The following is a 23021-nucleotide window of genomic DNA, read 5'->3' on the forward strand; positions in this document are numbered from 1 at the left end:
TCATTAACATTTTTTGAATCGATGTTTTTTAAAAAAATTGGGGAAAAAAATTAAAAACACATTTATTTATTATTATTATTGTGAACATTTTCTAAAATTTCATGGACATTTTTTTCCAGATTCGCGAATATATTTTGAATACATAATCATTTTTTCAGAATCATGAACTTGATTTTATTTCCTAACCATTTTTTACAAATTGTGATTTTTTATAATTTTGCGAACAGTTTTGCAAAACCACCAACATTTTTTGAACTGCAAACTTTTTATGATTTTCTAAACATTTTTGAATTCACATATATTTTATGACTTTTTTTATCAAACTCGCAACTTTTAGAATATTAAAATCCGGAATTAATTTAAAGAAGAAAGAAAACAGAATGAGAAAAGAAAAGACAAAATGTAAAATGAAAATAAACAGGGGAGTGAAACGCCGCACATGGGCCGGCCCATGAATGCATAGCGTGAGAAAAGAAAGATAAAAAACTATGGAAGTTGGGGATCGAACCCTGGTCTCCCCGCTAAAAGAGCGATCGGCCAACCACTCTAATACTCATTGTTCTGTAATCTATACTTGTCGCGCCCCTATAAAACAACGAAGGAGGCGTTGATTTTTAGTCTGAAAAATCGAATCGTTTTTCCACTTATGGGTGGCATTAGTGGGTAATTTTAACCAAGTTGGAGGGTAATTTTAATGACGGACGACCAGAAGCAATAGCCGCTTTATTAGTAGGTAAAGATATACATATCTATAGACAGGGTATTACTTACCCTTGTTGTCCTCGAGTTGCCTCTTGGCAAGGCCGAGCTCTTTCTTGGACCCCTCGAGGTCCTGCTTCAGTACGGCAACCTCCGCAGTCAGTGCGGCGGACGCCAGCAGCGAGGCCTGCATATGCATATTGACATACTTATATTAGACTCCTGCTATATTATTTGATCCTTTGTTCGGCTTTTCTTTGTGAACACCGAACAAAGCATCAAGGGCTACTGTCTATGCGGTAATATTTTTCCTATATTTTAAAACACTTACCTCAAAGCCCGTTAGAAGGCTGGCACATGCTTCAGTAAATCCACTCTTGGCGGACTGAACCTTCTGGACCACCGCACTCATAATAGTACGGTGCTCCTCGTTGATGGAAGTGCCGCGAAGCACTTCCAGCAGATTGTCCGGTGCCTTTGGATGGACAGAGGTCACCGGCACGGACGTCTTGCCCCTCTTAGAAGGAGGCCGCCTGCCCGAGCCCGAAACCACTGGAGGTTCCGGCGCGGCGTTCGGCTGAGGGCCGAACTCAGATCTCTCAGGGGCCTTGTCCCTCGGCTCTCGGAGTCCGGGAGGCCGCCTTGAGGCGCCTCCAGGACTGTCTCCCCTTGACCCGGTGCCTCGTGAGACAGCACCTCGGCGTCGTCCGCAGGATAGGGGGAGGTGGCGGTCGGAACTGGATCGCTATCCATGTCCGATGAGCCCAGGGAGCTGTCCGATGATACATCGATACAGGCTCGGGGCGGCCTGCATAATCATATTCCAGCGTTAGGTAAAGTAGTGCAGCAAAGGAATACTATGACTTACTCTGGTATTCGAATACTTACGACTTCCACAGGGGCTTGGCCCTGGGCAGCCACTCGTCTTCGCCGTCGGCGGCGGTGGTAGAGTAGTCCGGAAGGAGAGTTCTCCCCTTCTTGGACCCCTCGCCCCCCAGTTGGGGCGGCCTTCGTTTTCTTATCTCCCCCCAACTGGAGGGGAGCATCTTCTTCTTCCTCGTCTTCGGGGGAGGAGTGCGCCGCAGAGTCATCGGACGGTGAGTCCGACGACGCCTGGCGTCGGGAACTCTTTCGGGTTCCCTTGGCCTTCTTGGTCTTCTCTGGCACCGTATAAGGAGCCGGAGTCAGCATCTTCGCCAAAAGAGCGTCTGCTGGGCCTTCGGGCAAAGGAGCCAGACAATCGATCTGTCGGCCGTCTCCTACCAGTCCTGTCAAAGGTACGGGAGTTTAGATCCCGCATGGAGTCAATCTATAAAAAATAAGTATCTTGTGAAAGGTAAAGCAGCTTACCGCACTGGCTTGGCGCTTCGCGCTGAATCCGCGATCCTCAGTAATGGAAGTGGGGACCTCAGCGCTTTTGAACAGCACCCTCCGGGCATCTTTGTGAGTTGTGTTGATGAGCCTGTTTAGAGTTCGGTGCTGCGCCGGGTCGAACTCCCCCAAGTTGATGTCCGGTTGTTGGCACGGGAGGATCCGGCGGTGGAGCATGACCTGGACTACGTTGACGAGGTTGAGCTTCTTGTTCACCATGTTTTGAATACATGTTTGGAGTACGGTCAGCTCTCCCGAACTACCCCAGGACAGGCCCTTCTCTTTCCAGGAGGTGAGCTGCGTGGGGATGCCAGATTGGAACTCGGGGGCCGCTGCCCATGCAGGGTTACGCGGCTCGGTGATGTAGAACCACCCCGATTGCCACCCCTTTATGGTTTCCACAAAGGAGCCCTCGAGCCATGTAACGTTGGGCATTTTGCCCACCATGGCGCCTCCGCACTCCGCCTGGCGGCCACCCACAACCTTCGGCTTGACATTGAAGGTCTTCATCCATAAGCCGAAGTGGGGCTTGATGCGGAGGAAGGCCTCGCACAGGATGATAAACGCCGAGATGTTGAGGATGAAGTTCGGGGCCAGATCGTGGAAATCCAGGCCGTAGTAGAACATGAGCCCCCGGACGAATGGGTGGAGAGGGAATCCCAGTACGCGGAGGAAATGGGTGAGGAACACTACCCTCTCATGGGGCCTGGGGGTGGGGATGAGCTGCCCCTCATCTGGGAGCCGGTGCGCGATGTCGTCGGACAGGTATCCGGCTCTCCTCAGCTTCTTGATGTCTCCCTCCATGGCGGAGGAGACCATCCACCTGCCTCCCGCTCCAGACATGGTTGGAGAAGGTTGAGGTGGGAAGTGCGCACTTGGGCGCTAGAGCTTGAGTGTGCGAAAATGGATGAGTAAAGGAGGAAGAAGGCGTGGATGGAAAGGTGAATCCTTATCCCTTTATATGGGCGGACGAAACTAAGCGTCCCCACTAGCCTGGTAAAACTCGCTTATCCCCCAAGCGCCGTAATCAATGGCGCGGTTGGGTTACCCACGCCCGTATTGATGAGAATCCCGTGATAGGGGGACACGATCTCTGCTTTAACAAGACGTGTCAAAAAACCGCCTCGCATTATGTGCGGGGCTAGTTAAAGGAAACGGTTCGAATAATCACCGGGCCATGGCATAATGTCGTGTTGCCAAAACAAGTCAGCAAATTAGATTTGTGAAAATATTATTCTCTCTACGATGGTATGTGGAACTCATTTTGCAGGGTCGGACACTATCCTTGTATTCAAATTCTTCTGTGATGTATTCGGAGAAGGAACCCGCCTTGCAATGCCGAAGACAATACTGCGCGCCGGACTCATCGTCATTGAAGCCTGGTTTAGGGGCTATTGAGGGAGTCCTGGATTAGGGGGTCTCCGGACAGCCGGATTATATCCTTTGGCTGGACTGTTGGACTATGAAGATACAAGATTGAAGACTTCGTCTCGTGTCCGGATAGGACTCTACTTGGCGTGGAAGGCAAGCTAGGCAATACGGATATGGATATCTCCTCCTTTGTAACCGACCTTGTGTAACCCTAAGCCTCTCCGGTGTCTATATAAACCGGAGGGTTTTAGTCCGTAGGACAACAACAACTACAACATACAATCATACCATAGGCTAGCTTCTAGGGTTTAGCCTCTCTGATCTCATGGTAGATCTACTCTTGTACTACCCATATCATCAATATTAATCAAGAAGGACGTAGGATTTTACCTCCATCGAGAGGGCCCAAACCCGGGTAAAACATTGTGTTCCCTGCCTCCTGTTACCATCCGCCTTAGACGCACAGTTCAGGACCCCCTACCCGAGATCCGCCGGTTTTGACACCGACAGTTAGGATTAGTGGAAATGCCATAATGTGAAAGGACGGGACGACTAGGAGCGGTTTATCGATTGTAAAAATGTCGAGTGGGGGGCGCATGCAAATGGTAGGGTAGTGGCTTGCCTCGTGGATAAATGGATTTATGCACAGTACTATGGGGGTCCAATTAGATGTCATGTCTACTCGATGCCCAATTAAATGGCTTTCGATGTCATGTCAAGCATCGGGAAAATTACAGGTGATACGAAGCTTTCCATTCTCCCATGATATGGGCATCCGAGAGCCCTTGGATCTGAGATCGAACAGTTGCATGGCGTGATTCTAGACCTATGGGTGAATATCCTATCCTGGAGGGTTATTCTGCAAATTTTCAGCAACTTAGCATGCGACCGTTCGATCTCAGATCCAAGGGCTGCCAGCAGCCCGTATCATGGTCGCGCCTACCACAACCATCGCCTCGCTCACGCGGTCGCGCCCTTGGAGATTTAACACGGTGCGTTAGGCTATCTGATGTTGGCATGTCATACATAGCCATCACTTAGTCACTCATACAACAAGGTTAGCTATAAGGTTGGCTATAAGAGTATTTTTTGTTTACTTCTCTCTATCTCTTTCCTTAGAGTATTTATTGCATTTGCCAAGGAGTGACCTCTTCCAATGAAATGGTGCTTAGATGAGGTGCTATGGGCATTAAATGGCTTAGCAACTCAAGTCCCCAATGCATAGGTGCTTAGTTTTTTGTTGCTAAGTTTGCTTCATCTAGTACACGCGCTTATCACCGTTTCTTCCTGGGGTCACCAAACTAGTCTCCCTCTTCTTAATTAACTTGCCACATCAGACTTTATGCCTATGTGGCAGGCTTAGCACCTGTAGGATCAAGTACAATAGTGGGCTATAAGCCCGCTTTACATGGCATTTTTGCATATGTGGGGGAAAGAGGCAAGGAAAAAGTGGAGGAGTGGGCTCTCAAGCAAGAGCCAGCCTCTACATGGTGGAGCATCAAGAGAGGCACCTGTATGGAGGTGGTCAGGAATCGGGAGACTAACGCCGGTCGTAGCGCCGCAATTAAAATGATAATGGCAAGTCAAATCACCGGGCCCCACCTGTCCAGCAGTAACTCACTGTCAAATCACACAACCCTACGTTTGCAGCAGCCTACTCCCTCGTCTTCTCGCGTCTCTATCGAACCGACTAGGAGGAACTGCCCCGCCTACCGTGCGGGAAAAGCCCCGCCCTCGACTTTTAAATAGTACAGTACACTAATTTTGTATCCATGGATTGCGCCACGGAGAAAAGCCTCAAGAAAACGGTGGTACACATGTATGGAGTATACATCACGGCCGTCACGTTCGCGTCGCACCCTAGACGGTCGGTCGGTTTGGCACGCCGCTCTCCGAATGGAACACGCGTCGTATTGCGTTTGCACACACATGTGGGACCGCAATTGAGAACCGACCATAGGCACACTCCCTGACCCCGCAAGTCGGGTGAGTTAATAGAAGAGAGTGACGAGCGATATTACTACTAGAGAAGTGTTGTAGTAGTACATATGTTGGTACCTGGATGATCCCTGCAAGACACGGAAGATCAGTCCATGCATGCATGTGACCAGACTCCAGCAAACAAGCCTGGATTGGCTATCGTCTACATATCGTGCAGGCTGTGTTGTACAGGGCTGTAGTTCTAGTGAGAAATCTTTAACAAAGGTTTCTTGTCATCTCACAAAATTAGGTGTCATGTGCTTCGGATCACTGCGACGGTTAAACAGCGACAAGTGAGTTGGGCTAGTCATTGGGGGCACATGCACGAAGACTACTCGGCTGCCATCTAGGTCAAGCCGGCTATGTTAATTAGGACATCTATCGACAGACCCCTTTACTACGAGTTTATCTTTAATTTGAGCTTTGATCATGGTCTAGTTTGTCCGTCGGGATTCATCTTGTCTCCTTTGGGTATTAAGGTTATGATTTCTTGTCATGTGGCATTTTTTCGTGTTATATGTTATAATCCAGTGCTTCTGATCAAAATGACGACAACTGCGCCTCCGGGGCACGTGCATGAAGACTCCTCGACAGTCTTTGCCGAGGTCAAGCCGGCTCCGGCCGGTAGACAAAATAAAACTAGTACTCCACTATATAGGCAGGAGCCTCCGCGCTTGCTTGCTAGTGTTGCTCTCTTCACACTGTCTCGTCCTCTCCAGATCTAAACACGACAGCGGTGGCCACACACTCTCTCTACTCACCACTGGTCATAGATCCAGCCGGATCCTCTCCGCCGGGGAAGGTGAGAAGGTGGAAAGTTCACGCGGTCGTCCTCGGTGATGGCTCTTACCCAATGCCGGTGCGTCCCGATCTACGTGCCTTGCCGTTCTCTCCCAAGCATCACTGGCGGGGGAGGGCCTCCCACCCCTTCTTCCTTGCTGCCATAGTGTGGGCAGATCCGGCCTCCCGCCGCCCACCTTGCGACATCCCGACGACCCTTGGGTATAACTTCCTTTGAAACCTTCCTTGCTCTACTTCCCAAGCTCCTAACGTCGCTGCATTTGTATCTTTTACTATTTCTCAGGCCCCCTCGTAGATAGGATCGATTGACTGTTCAAAAACAACCTATTTTTTTTACTGTTAAGAGGTAAAACTAGTTCATGCACTCGGGGACTGGGGGACAAGTCAATAGAGTAAGTCCAGGACTAGATTTGCTAGCCTCACACAGTATAAGGTCGCTATATACCTGACAAAAATGGGACCAACCCAGATGTCCTCTTCTGATGTTTGTTTCTCTGAGCCGCTCTTATGTAATGCCACTGGTAAAAGGTAGCAGTCGCACTGTTAAAGGTAAGGACACGTTAAACCAATGTTGTTTTCAATATAATGCCTCAAGTAATATGAATCAATGGCACTTTTTTCATGTCCTGCTAAATTTCCCATTAAGATAAGTTGCTTCTTTTCGTTAGAGATGCAACTGTCCTGGTCTGCCTACTCTCCCGTGCCAAAATACCGACTCTGTAGCAGCTGTTAATGTAATATTGCTGGTAAAATGAAGCAATGGCACCATTAAAGTAATGTCGTATTTAACGGTTGTCATACTTAATCCTAATGCCCACACTAATATCTAGCAATGCTGCTAGAAATTGCTACTGTCCTTGTACGATTCCATTCAGATAAGGAACATGCTTTTTTATTTGATGCATGTTTCATCACTTGTTAGTCACCCTCCTTTCCACCTTTTTTTGTGCAAACAGAGATATACATTTCATGCTTGATCTTAGTTGAACTGCACAAATGATATCCAAATTATAGTTGAACATTCCAGGAGCTTCACGACCAACCTTGATGATGCTCAATTTTCTTGCAACTGATGAAGAAGCTCTGTGGGTTTCGTTTTCTGATGGAAATGGAACCGGGGCTGGAGCCCTTTTCTTAAGAAGAAGAAGAAGAAGAAGAAGCTAGCTCATGGGACATTGCTTCATTTTAGGTGAACTACACCAAAAGGTCCCATGAATTGAATCATCCATGTTGGTGACTGGTGTCATCCCTTCTACGATGGCATTGACTACATATATGGTTCCCATCACCAGGTATGTTCCTTTTTGGTCTGACTGTTTGCCAAAGATCCTGCATGTTGATCCTGCTCTTGTGCTATTGTTTTGGCACTGCCATGATAAAGCAGTAATGTTATTATTTTTCACCTTAATCTAGTGGCACTATTAATTTGAGGCAATGTTTTGGAACCGGTAGTGCCACTATTTTTTTTATATATATCGAGAGAGGGGGTTCCCTCCAATTTCATTAAAGAAACCCAACCATAGAGAACCATTATCTGACAACATCTCAGTGTAAACGGGCAGTTATGCAACTACTACTAGAACGGACTGAGTACTAGCAGGAGACAAGTTCGCCACATAAACTAGGCAGGTAGGGGGACGCAGCACCAGCTTGACCAAGTTTGGATTACAACCCAAATGCTACCACAGAAACATCAGGGGGAAGATAGGGACTGAAAGAGCCAGCTTCAGCATCCCAGTCTAAGCACCCCCGGCCTTGATCCTTGCGACGGACGGTACACCTTGTTTACCACCTGCTCGACCCTAGTGTCACTGATAAAATGAAGTAAAAATACAGTTAAAATAGAGCGAGTGTCCTCTCTATCATTTCATTTCCAATGTAGATAAAGAAAGTGCTTCTCTTTGTTAATGTATGTTTCATCAACTAGTCCCATTGTTAATGTTTAAGCATTTCTGCAAACTGGGGTGCTTAATTTAGTTGATCTGCACAAAAATAGAGATTTCAATGTCTCAAGGCCCCTCCTTGTACTATTGTTGTACACTGATGTTCATCACTGGCAGAAGGTGTATCGGGGAGACTTGGGACGATTTCCAATATGAGGCGTGGCGTACCGTATGAGGCATCACAGGGCCCATCTCGCCCTTGCAGCATGACATACTATGATACTATCGCAATAGTTTCTTCTATTTATTTTGCGTGTTTCATCAACTAGTGCCACTATAATGTAACTAGTCGTCAACCCGTGCGTTGCACGGCCTTGTTAATTAATATCCCATTCGAATATATATATATATGAATTATATATATATTATCAGATAATAATGTGTTTTATGAAATCATATATGAATGACCCATCTACTGAATCCTCGAGGATTTGAAACATGACATTTCATAGGAATGTACTTTCGCAAATCTGTTAGTTGGCTGCAACCAGCAATCGTATGTGCCTGTACAGCTAAAAATAGTTTGTGGTGAGGTAATCTGATATAAGTTCTTAAACATGAGGAAAGAAAACATGAGTCAATGACAATTAATATTGATTAGAGTGAGTATTATTTGTCTCATTTAAGTAATATGCAAAGTCTGCTAGTTATTGGCTACTTGCTTAGACCTTAGCATATGGCAAACTTAGCAAATTCTTTTGTTTTCCATAATTATAAACAATTGTTTCCCTTGAAAACTCAATCTAGGAAAAAAATAAGAATATCCCATATAATTCATATGGTTGACACTTCAAATTAATTGGGTAACGAAAAACAGTTGGTAATTCAAGAAGATACCTTATTCAAGTGAGATTATAAGAAACTAAGAATTGATACAACATGGGGCCTGTTTATGCCCTGTAGGGTAACTTCTAGAAAGATTATGTTGAACATTATGGCAAACATCGTTACATATAACTATTTGCACCTGAATCACATATTTGAGCATGTGTAAAATTTAAATTTGGAATGTAGATACTCATTGTATTCTTCATCTAGTATATATGCACAACATCGATGATGGACGAAAGTTTCAAATTTACTTCCATGTTAGGCTCGGATGAGTGCCCCGGATTTTCCTTTTTATATAAGTTTCTCTTGTTTGCTTGGTTATATATAGAGAGGTGTAACACGGTAGAATCATTCCATTACCATATTCTGCGGCAGCCAATAATACAAATTATAGTAAGGAAAACCCATCAGTGGATGAGCATTGTCCTTGTACAACTACTGATAATCATAGGCAGGCATTTTTCAGTTACAACTCAAGTTAGAGAAATTATTAATTCTATTATTCATCTATAGTACAGAGACAAAGCTATAATTACTAAAACACGTGATATGTTTCATATCTAACATTAAATAGGAAATCATAGCTCATAAGGCATCGATCCTCACCATGTGGTGTATTCACCCTTGGCCACGACATAGTGCAAGCAACAACTTTGTGTGGGACATCACCCATATATGCTGGAAGGGGAGGAGTGAAATTAAGGAGACATTGTAACGACATGGATTCCTGGCAGATATGGTGCAGTCTCAATTGAAGGCAGCAGTGGTAATTAACAGAACGACTAAGAGGAAATTTATGGACGGCTTGAACAACCTCAGCAAAACCCTGATTATATAAAACTGCTAATTATGTGTCTTTGCGTACTTACAGTTGGACGTACATGTGCCTTTACATACCTATATGAGTCCTGACCTTGTATGAACGATGTAGCTGCGGGTGTTGATTGATCGACGCTGGTCGGCTGGTGACTACAGCGAACATCCAACCATAGATCACTGGTTGACTTTTTGTCAGACAATCCATGCAAATATACTGGAGATTTCCTTACGGGGAACACAACAAAGAGATAAAATAAGACAACGAATTGGAAGTACTGAACAACAATTGATCTAACAAAAGCGCTTGATAATACTATATAGGCTCCTCATGCTATCAAAGAGATGAAACCAACAGATTTATGTGTCAATCCAGCAGCATCAGAAACTATTCTACTTGACACACTCGTTATTGGGTACAATGAGCTGGACGACGAAGCCTCATAAAACAGCAAGAAATTCGTACCTCTTTAATACTTGAAGTGGAAAACATCAGCACAACCTAGTTCTAATTAAGTTCAAACAAAATTCAGAACCAAACATTGAATTTTAATGGATTAAGGCACCATCTAAACATGGCATACCTTCTCCTCTTTTGGGGCAGGCTCCACTGCTCTAAAAGACCTGAAAAGAGAAGCAATGCTTTCCACTCTAGTGCCCAGGACACATAACGTCTTCTATCCAAACCACTTAAATAAGGTACCACAATTCCTGACTTCAGTAAGAAAAATAAAAGAAAACAGTACATCAAGGGTGTCCTTGTATGCCAATTTACTCTCAAAGAAATAGAAATTGTATAATCTATCATTCTCATTTTTTTTAAAGTCACAAAGCTAGAAGAGGAAATTTCCAAAAGAAAGCTTCTCACTAACCTAGTGCAGACGATGGTGATAATTGTTAAGCGAGGGAAATCTGGACAATGATCACATGCTCAGAATTTTCTCAATAAGGTTGGACCAACCATCCTACTGCCTCTTTCTCGGCTCTCGACCATACGACCTGGATATATAGTGGAACATGCGAACAACACAAACATCCATTAGGTGCCTTATGAAACATCTCACAACTGGTCAAACAACCACCAGCAGCTGGGCATCTCGCTCAAGAATTGACTCTTGTTCATCTATGTGAAATCCAAGACATGGCACATGGCAGAAAAATCCTGGATGAAAAGAAATCAAATATTGGTTTGAGACCAAATAGAAAAGTGATTATAAAATTTAGGGGATAGGAGAAGAACAACTCGTAGGTATTTACAGTGCACACCAATTAAATATATAATGTCTCCTCCAGGGTGATAAGTACCTAAAAAAGGAAAAGATGAATCAAAGTTACAAATATGTAGAGATTACATGCCTTAGAGTGATCAAAAGAAATCGAAGGGCCTATTGAAGGAACGACATATGTACCTGTGTGGCTTTGCGTTGTTTGTGAGACTATGAGCATAACGACTTGCATCTGGCCTTCAGGACCACTACCCCATGTGCCAAGGAGTACCACCATCACCCATGCTCCCGTGTACATGCAAGGAACTTAGTCAACAACACCTCCAACTCCTATGCGGCTGGGACGACGGTCTCCTAGATCAAGACATGCTAGAATTAGAGGTGCAGGCAAGGCTGGGATCTGTCCTACAACAACGCCATGCCCAGGGACGACGGTCCCCTAGATCAAGAACATGGAAAAATTAGAGGAGCGGATGAGGCTGGGATCCGTCCTGCAACGATGCCATGCTGCAGATCGGCCATAGCGCTTTGTGTGGTGGAAATCGTCGGCGAGATTTTGTCGTGCCGTCGTCATGGTGCGACCAGCGGCCTCAAGGATGGATGGAGGTGGGGCAACGTGCTGGGAAAACAAAAAGAGAACCGATGGTGGCGGCGTGAATTTGTTGTCCAGATTGATAGGGATACATGGAGTAAAATTTGCTTCCAGTTGTTTTGTCACGGGAAGAGCAAAAGACCGTGGAGCAATTTTTTTCCTTGGCCGATTGAAGAGGCTTCCGAGTCTCTATACGTAATAGTAGATTTTTAGGGCTTGATTGCACGTCTACACGGGACCTAGCGAGGAAAATCCATTGGCCACGGTGGTATTCTAGTTTCAGTATTTTTATTGATGGAAGGCCTGCGCATGACGGTTCCTTCCAAACTCCTTGTACGGGCATGTGCGATCCTATGGCTAAGCTTTTTTTTCTTTTTTATGTAAAAAATTGCGTATCTAAACCGTTCGATGCTATTCCATATCTCTCTTTTTTTTCTTGTTGCTTTAGATCTAAACTGCTTCATGCGATTCTTTGGCTATTTTTTTCTTCTCTGGTATAGTAATTGATAGAATATGTGGGTTAATCTACACCGTAATAACTCGGTCCCACCAGATGAATGGTCCGTAAAATCTAATTAATGTGGTAATTTCTTGGGAGTCTGTAATTAGTATAGGTATAGATAGATAGATAGATAGATAGATAGATAGATAGATATAGATAGATAGATAGATAGATATAGATAGATAGATAGATAGATAGATAGATAGATATAGATTGTCGGTGTCAAAACCGGCGGATCACGGGTAGGGGGTCACGAACTGTGCGTCTAGGATCGATGGTAACAGGACACAGGGGACACGATGTTTACCCAGGTTCAGGCCCTCTCTATGGAGGTAATACCCTACGTCCTGCTTGATTGATATTCATGAATATGGGTGTTACAAGAGTTCATCTACCATGAGATCGTAATGGCTAAACCCTAGAAGCCTAGCATGTATGACTATGGTAATGAATGTGTCCTTTCTGGACTATCCCCTCCGGTTTATATAGACACCGAGGGGATCTAGGGTTTACATAGAGTCGGTTACATAAGAAGGAATCTTCATAGTCGGTCGCCAAGCTTGCCTTCCACGCTAAGGAGAGTCCAATCCGGACTCAAGTACAGTCTTCGGCCTTCATGTCTTCACAGCCAATCAGTCCGGCCCAATAGATAACAGGTCGGACACCCGAGGACCCCTTAATACAGGACTCCCTCAGTAGCCCCCGAACCAGTCATCAATAGAGAGGTGTTCGGCACACAAATTGTCTTCGGCATTGTAAGGCGGGTTCCTCGTTTAATGATCTCCAAGTGATGTATTCGGCCATTGGTTCCATGTCACTCCCCTCGACTTCTACGCGTTAAATAACTTAGCCTCCCACGTGTCAAACAAAGGAGGAAGGTCGGGGTAATTAATGCAGATAACACCCCTCCCATGCAAGGGGGAGCCTATTAAAGAGATCGGATCCTAGATCCATTCGGCGCCATACAGAGGAAATCCCTGGAAACTGCTTGGGAGAAACCATTCCAGCATGGCTAGCGTCCCCAGCTCCTCCACCCGTTCCGGCCCATAGAAAGGCCAGAGGGAGAGGTTTTCAGTGTCCCACAGTAAATTGACGGAGCTGCAGACGCAGGGATTTCTTCCCCCCGCAGATCTAGTTCCTGTTCGAGCAGGGCTAGATTTCTTCAACGGTGAGACTCAGGCAGAGGACTTCTCCAATCCATCCGGGGGAGAGCGAGTGTGTTTCGTCCCCTACCTGCTAAGGGGCGTTGGATTTCCCATTCATCCGTTCCTCCGAGGGCTTCTAGAATACTATGGCCTCCAGTTGCACAACTTCACCCCTGCCTCCGTTCTGCACATCGCGGGTTACGTCGCTTTATGTGAATTATTCCTGGGTATCGAGGCTCATTTCGTGCTATGGAGGAAGTTGTTCTATCTTGTTCCGCGTAATCATGAGGGGTCGGTATTTGAAGTGGGCGAAGCCAAAGTATGGTGCATCGCTAATATCGGATATCTGTCCGGTACACCAAGGAAGGCATCTGAAGAATGGCCTTCCGAATGGTTCTATATTGAAGATGCCGCGCTTCCTGACCCAGTTCGAAAGGGTCTTCCTGAATTTGCAAGCATTCCGTTGAAGAAACGCCATAGTTTGCATCCTCAGAGTCTTGAAGAGGAGGACAGCGCAGAAGTTCGCCAGCTTATGAGCAAGATAAAGACGCTCGCTCAGTCCGGACTTACAATAACTGAGGTAATGGCGATATCCATAGTGTGTGGGGTTCAGCCGCTACAATACAGAGGGCATCCCATGTGGCACTATAATGGAGAGGATGACGCCTCTCGTTATGGCCGGAAGGGTCCGGATACCCCCGCCGCTCTGGCCAAAATATTGGCCGAGCTATTTAAATGTGAACAAGAGGAGTTTCTTTGTATTAAGCACGGAGATGGATATTCTATGTATAATCCTCCTAGTTGGGTAAGCTTCGACCCTTCGATTCTACTCATTCCCCTTCCGGATTACTTTTGGTAAATTTCAAGTCTGTTTGTCATGGCAGCACTGGCGGAAGGTCACCGAAGGACTTCATAGTCCTGCCCCACAACCGGGAACTAGATCCTGGGTTTGAAGTGGATCCGGATATATTCGTGGTGCTCGCGGGGGGAGTGTTCTACCAGACAAGCTATGACGGCACAGAAGTGACCATCACCGCAGACTATCCTGGCCTTCTTCCTGCTTCTCATGTAAATAATTAAGAAACACCTTCTCTAAAAGAGTGCTCTTATTCCGTCCCACCCATCGCACTGTATCGTGCTTCACATGGGAGACGCTCGGCGATTTCGAAGAGATCGGCTCCCGCGCCGGGCAATCCTTCCAAGAGGAAAGCAAATGAAGACATGGCCATGCCTTCATCGAAGAGGTATGAATTCCCCAACCTGCCCCTGAGCACTCACGTCCAACCATGACCTTTATGTTTTCCATTTGCCAAGAGGAAGGCACGCCGGACTATATCCGGTGGTCCGAGTGGCCGTACTTCCCACAGCCAGGTTTCAAATCCTTCCGTGAAGACGGGGGCTGATGCAGGGGCAACTCCAGACTGTCCTCCAGCCGAGGACTCGGACGATGTATCCGTCACCAACTCGGAAGTGGAGAGTGCTATGAATCATCGGCACCGCCGGGCTATTTTACAAGATCCTGGCTTTTCGGAAGAGTCGTTTAACGCCTTCAACGCAGCCGATGCATACATCTGGGCTTCTCGAGATGGGATTAGCAGGGCCACAAAGCAACATTTGAAAGATGTACAGGTAAATTCGCTTTGTCTGACTATGATAACCATATGCCAGTAGCCCCCGAGACTTAAAGGAGTTGATACAACAGATTTAAGGATCGATGTTCAACCAGGTGCTTACGGAGAAGAATACCCAGCTGGCTCAGGAACTGGAAAAGTGTCAGCGCCAGCTGCTTGCTGCTAACGCCGAACTAGAGAAATACAAGGCATCTCCAGGTAATATTTTCCTCCATCCAAAATTCATAAGGCTACACCGGTAGTGCGGATCTGAGTTCTAATCTTAGTGTTGGGTCGTTTAGACCAAGTACGAGAGCAGTTGGACGCCGCTCGAAGCGAAGAACACGGAGCCAAAAAGCTACTAGCAGCAGGCGAGTGTGTATTGACAAAGGTTGTTGAAGAGAAAAAGAAACTCCAGGATTCGAACATCAACCTAGGCGAAGAACTTAAAGATGTGCGAGCGCAGCTAGCCGACTCTGTGAAGGAGAACAAGAAGCCCCGAGGCGGCATATTCAGTATGTGGCCGCTTGTATCTTATTATAGTTTGGAGGTAGCGGTAGCTGATATAGCTGTAATTGCAGGTGTGTTGACGAACCGCCCCGAAGAGGAAGTGTCCGGATCATCAAATGATCTTCTGGAGGAGCTGTCGCAGTTGCACGAGCAAGCTCGACAGGCTATGCAGAGTGTAGCCAAGATTTTATGGCCATCCGACTCCCCTCCAGGAAGAATGGAGAAGCTGGTAGAGCTGTTCAAGGGAGCGCAGTGGCGTATCTGGCTATGGAAGATATCTACCTGCCGAGAGGGTGCGTCAGAGGCCTGGGCCATGGTGAAGACGCACTATACCAAGCTGGATCCTAATCACATGGCTCATGTCGGGCCGGTACGGCCGAATGGGGAAGAAATTCCCATTAGTACAGTATATGACCAAGTAGAGGTGGCCACCAAATATTCTCAACAGGATTGTAAGTTAGACTACCTGTTGGAAGGTGTAGAGGAAGAGGTGTTCGAGTCCAAGTGACTGTGTACTTTCCTCATCTAGCTGAATTGTATATCATTTGTCATGGAAGACCTTTTTGCTTCAACCTCCGAACTCTAAGGTGCGGAGTGTTTCCGAATACCGTCGCGGCCGAATAGGCCGGGGTATGCTTGGAAAACTAGGCATAGGGCTCATAGTTGCTTGAACAGACAAGCTGTATCCGGCTAGCTATGTTATATTACAATGATATCATAAGAAACATCTTCCAGAGAGAATAGCTCCGTTAAGGGTTCCTTTCCCTGGGTGTGCATGCATTTAATGTACATGTCCGAATTGTGATGCGAGCACCACAGTTTGTATAATAACATCGGTTCGCCGGCGTTTGGTGCGGCCAGTATTGGATTGAGTTTAGAAAACATCTTTAATTCACCGACCGAATATTCCCTTAAGAACGCTAGCTTTCGGCTTCACCCAGTCTAAGGTACACATCCGGATGACCCGGCAGTAACAATCGTAGAGGTGCTCCCTTTATGCCCTAGCCGAACTAACGAGAACGTAGGGCATAAGCACAGGAGCCAGGAAACCTAGCTTCGCCAAAACTTAAGTCATATCGATGCATATAGTGGCGAAGAAAAGGTACATATGGAAAAACTCATATGTGAGGAGCTTAATGCTCAAGGGATGACAAGAACTTCTTTCCAAGAAGCCCCCAGGTACAAGTAACATACATGTTTAAAGATGTATGTGTCAATGTTGTGCGGTCTAGCCGTGCTGAAGCTTTAAAGCAAGAAAGAAGAAAGTAATCGAAAAAGAGACGGAAAATAATGGAAGCTATAGGGGAGGAGGGGACGAACATGAGATTTGGCGCTAGGCATAGAATCTTCGGAGTCTGGCCACGTTCCAGGGGTTCGGCTCGAGGCGATTGTATGATGCATCGCGAACACGGTACGCCCCTCCGGTGAGGACTTCGTCAATTATGAAGGGACCCTCCCATTTGGGCTTGAGTTTGTCCTTTTTCTTCTCCGGCAGGCATAGAACGAGTTCGCCAACATTGTAAGTCCTGGCCCGTACTTCTCTGCTTTGATATCTTTGAGCTTGCTATTGGTAAAATGCTGAATGGGCTTTTGCGACATCACATTCCTCCTCTAGGGCATCTAGGCCATCTTGCCGATCAAGCTCGGCTTCTCTCTCTTCGTACATACGCACTCGAGGTGAGTCGTGAATAATATCGCAGGGCAATACGGCCTCTGCGCCATACACCATGAAGAAAGGTGTGTATCTGGTAGTGTGGTTGGGCGTGGTCCACAGCCCCTAGAGTAAGGAGTCGAGCTCCTCAACCCAGTGCTTGTCTGATTCTTTCAAGGAACGCACTAGTCTGGGTTTGATGCCACTTATAATGAGACTATTGGCTCGTTCGACTTGACCTTGGTTTGTGGGTGGTAGACGTAGGCGTAATCGAGTTTAATACCCAGATTATTACACCAAGTTTTTACCTCGTCGGCTTTGGCCGTTGTCAGTGATGATGTTGTGTGGGAGACTATAACGGTGCGCAACACCAGATAGGAAGTCTATCACCGGGCCGGATTCGGCCATTTTGACCGGCTTAGCCTCTATCCACTTAGTGAATTTTTCCACCATAACCAGTAGATTTTTTTTCTTATGGCTTCACCCTTTAAGGGGTCCAACCATATCGAGTCCCCAGACCGCAAAAGGCCAAGTGATGGGGATTGTTTGTAAGGAGGTGGGAGGCATGTGGCTTTGATTGGCAAAGAGTTAGCATCCGATGCAACTTTGGACAAGGTCCTGTGCATCTGCTCGGGCCGTCGGCCAATAAAACCCTGTACGGAAGGCCTTGCTAACAAGGGCCCGAGCTGCGGCATGGTGAACGCCGAGTCCGACATGGATTTCAGCCAAGAGCTGCCGCTCCTCTTCCTCGGATATACATCGTTGAAGGACTCCATTGGCGCTTTTCTTGTAGAGCTCTCCATCATTAACCTTGTAGGCTTTTGAATGCCGGACAATACAGCGGGCCTCATTCTGGTCCTCAGGAAGCTCTTTCCTGTTGAGGTAGGCCAGGAAGGGCTCGGTCCATGGGGCAATGACTGCCGTGATGAGATGCTCCGATGGTGTTATTTCGGTGGCTGAGACCCCGATGACGTCGATGTTTCTGGGATCTTGGATTATGTTTGATTCCAGACTTGTATTGCCATTTTCCCCCTGCCACACCACGGATGGCTTAAAGAGCCTTTCCAGGAAAATATTAGGTGGGACGAGGTCGCGCTTAGCGCTGATACAAGCAAGAACGACAGCCGCTTGATTACTTTCTCGAGCCACATGATGGAACTCGAGTCCTTCAAACCGGTCAAACATTTTGATGACTGCGTTACAATACACTGCCATATTTGGATCTTTAGCGTCGAAATCTCCGTTTATTTGAGATATTGCAAGGTTTGAGTCCCCGCGTACTTCTAGGCGTTGTATGCCTATGGAGACAGCCATCCGGAGACCATGTAATAAGGCCTCGTATTCGGCTGCATTTTTGGAGTCTGTGTATAGTATTTGGAGAATGTACTGGACGATGTCTCCCGTAGGGGACGTTAAAATGACCCCCGCTCCTAACCCTGCCAGCATTTTGGAGCCGTCGAAGTACATGACCCAATTGGAGTATGTGTCGTACTCTTTAGGGAGTTCGGCCTCTGTCCATTCGGCGACGAAGTCGGCCAGTACTTGGGACTTGATAGCTCGACGTGGTTTATATGTAATGTCAAATGGGAGGAGTTCAATGGCCCATTTGGCAATCCGGCCTGTAGCATCATGGTTGTTTATGATGTCATTGAGTCGTACTTCGGAGGCCACCGTGATCGAACACTCCTGGAATTAGTGACGGAGCTTTCGGGATGCCATGAAGACCGCATAGGCTATTTTTTGATAATGAGGGTACCAGGATTTGCATGGTGTAAGGACAGTAGATACGTAGTATACTGGCTTCTGAAGCGGGAATTTATGTCCGTCCTGTTCTCGTTCGACGATGAGTACGGTGCTCACCTCCTGGTGAGTTGCCGATATGTATAATAACATCGGTTCGCAAGCGTTTGGTGCGGCCAGTATTGGATTGCTCGCAAGAAGGGTTTTTATTTTGTCCAATCTGGCTGTTGTCGCGTCCGTCCACTCGAAGTGGTCGGTTCGCCATAGAAGGCAATAGAGTGGCAGTGCCTTTTCTCCCAATCTGGAGATAAAGCGGCTTAGAGCTGCTACGCAGCCCGCAAGCTTTTGAACTTGTTTAAGATCTGTTGGCTTAGCCAGTTGTGACAATGCTCGGATTTTGGCTGGGTTTGCTTCGATTCCTCTATTGGATATGATGAAGCCCAGTAGTTTTCCAGTGGGGACACCGAAGACACACTTTTCTGGGTTAAGCTTGATGTCATATGCCCGGAGGTTGTCGAATGTAAGACGTAAATCGTCTATTAGTGTTTCGACGTGCCTGGTTTTGATGACGACGTCATCGATGTAAGCTTCTACTGTTTTTCCGATCTGTTTCTCCAGGCATGTTTGAATCATGCGTTGGTATGTGGCGCCAGCGTTTTTGAGCCCAAAAGGCATGGTGTTGAAGCAGAATGGCCCATATCGGGTGATAAATGTTGTTGCGGCTTGATCGAACTCCTTCATTATGATTTGATGGTATCCGGAATATGCATCGAGGAAACACAGTGAGTCGTGTCCTGCCGGTGGCGTCGATGATTTGATCAATGCGGGGGAGGGGGAAGGGATCCTTAGGGCAAGCCCTATTGAGGTCTTTGAAATCGACGCATAGGCGCCAGGATTTGTCCCTCTTTGGCACCATCACCAGGTTTGTCAGCTAGTCTGGGTGTTTGATTTATCTAATGAATCCGGCCTCGATGAGTTTGGCCAGCTCTTCCCCCCATTGCTTGTCGCTTAGGTTCGGAAAAGCGCCGTAGTGAATGCTTGACCGGTTTGAACCCCTTTAATATATTGAGGCTATGTTCGGCCAGCTCGCGTGGGATCCCTGGCATATCTGAAGGGTGCCAGGCGAATATGTCCTTGTTTTCATGCAGGAATTCTCGTAGTGTGATGTCAACTGTTGGCTTCAGTTGAGCTCCGATAGATGTTGTCTTCTTGGGGTCCGTTGGGTGGACCTGAAATTTGACTATTCTTCTGTTGGTTTAAAGGATGTGGATTTAGGGCGTTTGTCGAGGATCACGTCGTCCCTGTCCACCGTGGAGCGTAGTGTAGTTAATTCATCGGCTGCGAGGGCTTCGGATAGCTCCTCCAGGGCCAGGGATGCGGTTTTGTTTTCGGCACGGAGTGCTATGTCTGGATCACTGACGAGGGTGATTATACCGTTTGGTCCGGGCATCTTGAGCTTCATATACCCGTAATGGGGTATGGCCTGAAAGCGTGTAAAAGCATCCCGCCCCAACAGGGCGTGATGTCCGCTCCTGAAAGCGGCCACTTGGAAAGTTATTTCTTCAGACCGATAGTTCTGCGGCATGCCGAATACTATGTCAAGTGTGATTTTGCCCGCGCACCGCGCCTCCCAACTGGGAATAATTCCTCGGAAGGTTGTGTTACTTTGCATGATGCGGCTCCTGTCTATTTCCATTTTATGGAGTGTGTCCTCATAAATGAGGTTTAGTCCGCTGCCGCTGTCCATGAGGACCTTGGTAAGTCGAAACCCGTCCAATATGGGACTGAGGACTAACGCCACTGGCGCTCGCACTGTTCTGTACTTTGGTTCGTCACCGGCGTTGAATGTTATAGCCGTGTCGTTCCAGGGGTATATCGTGGCAATTTGGCAGACTTCGGCGAGCTCGCGGAGCGCCCTTTTGCGCTTGTTATTTGAAGCAAATGTCTCAAAGACTGTCAATACTCTTGAGTTATCGTCCCCTGGGGGATGCCGTTCTAGGTCGTCCTTGATAAGGATGTCCTCGCCGCTCTTGGCTACCAGTCCTAGTATCCAACATGCTCTAAGGCTGTGGGTTGCCACGGTGTCTGGTGTTGTATGTATTTTGCATGGGCCATCAAGCAACCCGGTCAGAACGATGCCGTGCCGCATAGCGGTTTTGTATTTCTTGCCTATTGGACTGGGCGTGCCACGAGGGTGCGCCCTTTTCCCCTGTAGGGGAAGTTGAGTTGGGACTGACAGTTCCCAGCGAGCTGCCTGAGTTTTCCAGGTGCTCTCCATCGCGCTGTATTATTTTATGATGGTTGCTAAGTCAGCGAATTTCAGTATACGGCGGCGATTGATGGTGTTGAGGATTCCTTCGTCCGCACAATTGTTGTAGAACGCTGATATTGCGTCCTCGTCACGACAATCTTTTACCTTGTCCATGACAAGGAGGAATCTGGCCTAGAAGTGGTGGACTGTTTCCCGAGACTGCTCTTTTATGCTCACGAGAGTGTCTAAATCCAGGTGGGTGGGTGGAATTAAATCCAAACCCTGACCTGACCGATTATCCGGAGTCTAATGATCTTCTGGGCTTAATAGTCTGGGTTCCGAAATATCTTCTAATTGTTTAGGACCGTCGTCCGATGCTATGTTCAGAGGGCTGGTCGCATCCTTTTTGACTATGTACTGCAAGGCAACAGCCTCACAGTCTTTTATTAAACCACAGAGCCAAAGTGTACAAAGTTACAAAGTTAAGAGAGAGGAGGAGAGAGTAATACTTACAAAAGAAATGATTAGGGTAAGGAAGCTATCCAAGAGATTAGACTATTCCTATATTTACATTTGATTCTATGTGCTAAAAGAGAAATGTCATGCAAAAAATTCCTCCTCCTTGCCCTGAAAGAAGGTGATTCATTCCTGAAGATCTTCCCATTTCTTCGTATCCAAATATTCCAACTGGCAGTGAATACTATCTCAGAGACAAAAGGATGTCCAAAATCCCTCCTAGCATCAGAAGCGATGTCATAAGTGGTCTGGTTTGGTTGAGGACTCCATGAAATACCCAGGTAGTTCCAGATACGCTGGCTAAAATTGCAAGCGAAGAAGAGATGTGTTCTGTCCTCATGTGATGCCAAGTGACATAGAACACAAGTGTCATTCTGGATAATCCAATGCCGCCGCTGCATCATGTCTCTAGTGTTTAGGCGATCCATCAAAAGGAGTCACCCAAAAACCTTAAACTTCAGAGTACAAGAACATTTCCAAATCCACCTGAATATGGGATCAACCACTGTGTCCGAAAAGCATGACAAGTAATAAATCCTGGAATGGTAGTCCCCAGACTTGGAAGGCCATTTCCAGACATCATTTTCCCCATCTTGAAGATTAACCATAGTAAGCAACGCCTGAAGTTGATTAAACTCCTCAAAGGCCTCAGCAGACAGTGGCAGATGGAGATTGTCAGTTGGGTCTAGTAGCTCCAGAATATCCTTGACTATTAGAGTGTCATTGATCACAAAGGAGTGGAGCCTCGGAAACTGATGTTGCATGCTAACCGTATTGTTGCCAATTTGCCAACGATCAAGCCAGAAGATCACCGTATCCCCCGATCAAACTAGTGGAACTGCCAACTTGCAATATCATACAGCTTGAAAACATTTCTCCACCAGAAAGAACCGCAGCTTTGCGTGACTTGGGGGGGGGGGCGCAAAGGCATAATAAGTGTCCCAAATAAGAGATACCCATGGTAAGTCCATCTTATTGAAGAACTTAAAAAGATGTTTGATGAGCAAGGCTTCGTTTTGAATGCTCAAGTCCATAACTCCCAGACCACCAAAAGATTTAGGACGACATACCAAGTCCCAAGCCGCCAAAGATTGCCGGGGCGTATCCGTGTTCCCTCTCCACAAGCATTGCCGCATAATCCGCTCAATCTGCTTCAAGATACCCTGCGGTAGCGAAAGGGTGCACAAGAAATATATTGGCATAGAACTAAGGATAGACTGTAAAAGTTGGAGCCGGCTTCCTTGATTCAAGAGACAAGAGGATGCAGATAATCGTCTCTCAATACGATCCACCAAAGGCAACAGATCATAAATTGTTGGCCGGGAATTACCAATTGGTAGGCCCAGGTAAGTGAATGGCATGGAACCAACATCACATCCAAGCAAGGCAGCAACACACGTGCCCTCGTCATCAGTCATATTGATGGGTATCAAAGAGGACTTACTGAAATTCACCCTGGTCGCATC

This window comes from Triticum urartu, chromosome 7A (genome assembly GCF_056163025.1).
Source record: "Triticum urartu cultivar PI428250 chromosome 7A, HENAU_Tu73, whole genome shotgun sequence".
NCBI classification, from domain to species: domain Eukaryota; kingdom Viridiplantae; phylum Streptophyta; class Magnoliopsida; order Poales; family Poaceae; genus Triticum; species Triticum urartu.